Genomic DNA, 3,817 nt, shown 5'->3' on the forward strand with positions numbered 1-3,817 from the left:
AAATTATATAATTTAATTATAAAAATTATATTATTTAAATATTAATTTATTCTAAATTATAATATATTTTTTATTTCTCTTAAATATTAATATAGTAAATTAATAAATTTAATATATTAATTTTAATATTATCTTTTTATTTTATTATTTTTTATTTATTGTCATCTATAAATTATTATTAATATTTAATATTATTTTATTTTTAACTAATTCTTTTTAATATTTAGTTATTTAAAATATAAAATATTTAAAGTTATTTTTAAATATTATACTTTATTTTAAATTTTATACTTTATAAATATATTAAATTAAAATTATTATTATCTATAATTATATTAATTTACACAATATTTATATACTTAAACTCTTTTATTTTATTTATATAATTATTTATTTATTTTATAAATATATTTATACTAATATTTACTATTAAATTGCAATATTTAATTGTATAAAATTTTTATATAAATATTTTAATATTCTTTCTTTATTATATTAATATATTTTAAAGTTATTATATTTATATTTTATATAATATTAATATTTTTAAAGAATTTTATATCTATTAAAATTTTATATATTTATATTTTATAATTAATTTTATCAAACATCATCACTGTCTCTATATTTATTGAGATTTGTATTTTTTTATTATAATATTTACATATTCTTACATTATGATATATGTAGAAATATTACCATTGACTTGAGTGTTCTCTGATGTAGTCATCATTTGCTGATAAAATGCAAGTATATCAGCTACAATCATGATAATCATTTCATTGCCATTATGAGTAAACATAGAAGATAATATAAGAGTTGAAATTATCTTCATCTAATTCATCATGTATAGTCTGTTTACTCACGTGCGGTGGGGTGGCTGCCCGGGCAACATGTACCTAACAGAGAATTTAGTTATGAGGACGCGTCTGTATTTGATCTTGATACCTAAGTTGTCGGTGTTTAGGATTTCATTTTGAAATAGGAACCGGCTTCCTTGGTCAGGAATGTATAAGCAATAAATAGTTTCTACTGTGTAGGTTAAAAAATGCTATTTAGTGCATTATATTCTGTATCAATTCATATATACATACCAGCTGTTAGGCAGGGACTGTGTCATCGCAATAGGTATGACTGACACCTTGGGAAACTAGAAGCTACAAGACTTCTTCATGAAGGCAACTCACTTGAATCGAAATCGCAGTGGTAGATGAAAGTGGGAAAGCGAGAAAGGAAATCGTCGACGGGGCAATTAGAGTAACAGTTTTAAATTGCTTCAATGAGAATGGAGGCTGAAATTTTGAGACAGCAGGGCATATCGCTCATACAAATATTATCAGAACTTAAAATCACCTGCTGACAATAACTAATGCTTAATCTTTAACGTTGTTTTGAGCCGGGACACTCAGAGCAGGACAACTCATTCTGTAATTGATGAACCGTCTATCTAGTTAATCTTCGTGGATGATATCTAGACCAAAGAACATCACGAATTCATATTGACTTTCCAGCACCTTATCAACAATATATTTGACAGAGTCTAGACTACCTGATCTACGGAAAGTTACGGTTGAACTGCATGTCGTGTTCTGCCAGACAGAGATCCCTATCAACAGCTCACTATAGAAAGAACTGTATGGGCTAGCACATACCTATCAAAATCGAATCCTCAAACGTCCTTGGCGATGTGTCAGTACGTACGTCATGTGTGTTTAACCGGAGAGATGGAACACATGGATGCAACAATCCCCGCCTTCCCTGGATCCCCGCGGCGGCTCCGCTGACAGACATGTCATGCGGCAAAAGGTGACCGTGAGGAAAAGAGGGGTTGAGTCAAGGGTAATATTGATATAAATATATGTGGGATGGATGAATGAGGGGTGGTGCACGAGGGTGAGGTTTTATAAGTTATTGTAGTGCGGTAAGATATAACAATAAGGATAATACATAGGAGGTGAGAAAAGAGCACGTTTCATAGAAGGCTGATAAAAGTACGGAAGCGAGAGAAAAAGAAACTAAAATAATTGATGGGTAAATTTGGAGGCTGAAATATGTCTCGGATTCACTTTGCATATCTATGTGTGCTGAAGCTCTGGTATCTGGCTGAGGGATCCATACCAGGAGTGAGATGCTTGGATCCGAGGCTGGGCTTGCTCTATCAACAAATTGCAGGTAGCGAAGTTATAAGGATTTGTTTACTGGGCCCAACGTGTGCAGGTACTGTACGTTCACACATACATTACGTATCCATACATGAATCGCATCCCGTGTCTCCAATCACGTATGCATGGCCCGTATTGCCGCATGTCTTTGTGGACTTTGCAAAAGCGTGCGTGTGGCTGTGATCCCTTTTGTTTTTTCGCTTAAACCAAAAAGAAATTCTTGCCACCTCGACAAAAAATGCCTGCTGTGGGGTCAGTCGGCATCTGTCTTTGGATCGGTTGGCTAAGGCTGATTTCGATCCATGCATAAAAAAGAAGACAACATTAGGCGCTGAGCAATTGAGGGGCGGGTCTGGCAATCCGGTGTCACTGTCGTGGGTGTTTAGCCCGATCCATCTCAGTGGCTTGTTCACTTCTCCTGTAAGAATGATAGGCTGTCCCTCACCCGATTTGGCGGTGCTTCTCAGCCGTGATGTTTTTGACAAGGGAGCGATAGTAGTTACCCAGCCCCTCAGAAAACCCTGAAGATAAATTAATATTAATTTTTTTTTTTTTTTTTTGGTATTAGTAACATCCGAGACATCTCTGACAGGCGAATGTCATTGAAGCCAAACCGTTTTTGACTAACGCTAATTGATGGGTGCTTTGCTGTCACCATCCATGGATAGATACTCCACAGTTACTTGTGCTGTGAGTCCCACAAAAATATCGGGTTGCAACGACAACATTATAGTGAGGTAATGTGATGTTGGCTATTTTGTTGCTTGTTTCAGCGCTTTTGACCTTGACATTGGTAAATGTATGTTGGAGAAAGGCGGGGTCTGAAACAATATACGGCAAAGCCAGAGGTCCCAGGGTTTGCTTCGTCGCGTTTGACCGGGGGGAGAATTTATGGTGGCGAATGCTGTTATGCTGATTTCTGGATCTATTGACTTCTAAAGCCTCACTGTTACCAAAACCGCCTTTGCATACATACACAACTCAGTTATTACTGATGAAACTTGTAAGCTGCTGCAAGTCGATGATGATTTGAGATCGCGTTCTGCAGGACCTGAGGTCGTTGCCGACAAATGCGCGATTCGCTCACTAAGCTCTTCCACCGCGCCTTATTAATTATCTCAGCTCAAATCATTCAAATCCGCAATAAAAATTAGCTACAACAATCAGATACTGATTTCCAGAATAGGGAAGATGTCTGTACAAAACGTACCTGTAAAATTCAAAGCAAGTACATAAATGTTTAATTAAAATTACATTTATAAATTTCAATCTTTATAACAAAATCAATAAATGCAAGTAAGCTTCACTAAAGACTTTATGTATTTATTTATTTTATTTAAATATATATATAGTAGCTTTATCTTACTCTTCTCAACTAGATCATAAAGAATACAATAATATATTTTATTATAATAAGAGTTTTTATTGATAAATTTATTTTTATAAAATTAATAATATTTTTATTATTTATCTGCAGTTATATATATATTTTATCTTTCTTTCTTAGTAGATTTTATATTATATAGTATATTTTCTAATTATGTTAATTTGTATATAACTTTATTAACAGTGATAACTCAACCATTATAATTGATTTAATAGTTTTTAATCCTATAAATATTATAAAATAAAAAATCAATTAGATATTATAATAT

The sequence above is a fragment of the Paracoccidioides brasiliensis genome (genome assembly GCF_000150735.1).
Source record: "Paracoccidioides brasiliensis Pb18 unplaced genomic scaffold supercont2.4, whole genome shotgun sequence".
Lineage (NCBI taxonomy): Eukaryota > Fungi > Ascomycota > Eurotiomycetes > Onygenales > Ajellomycetaceae > Paracoccidioides > Paracoccidioides brasiliensis.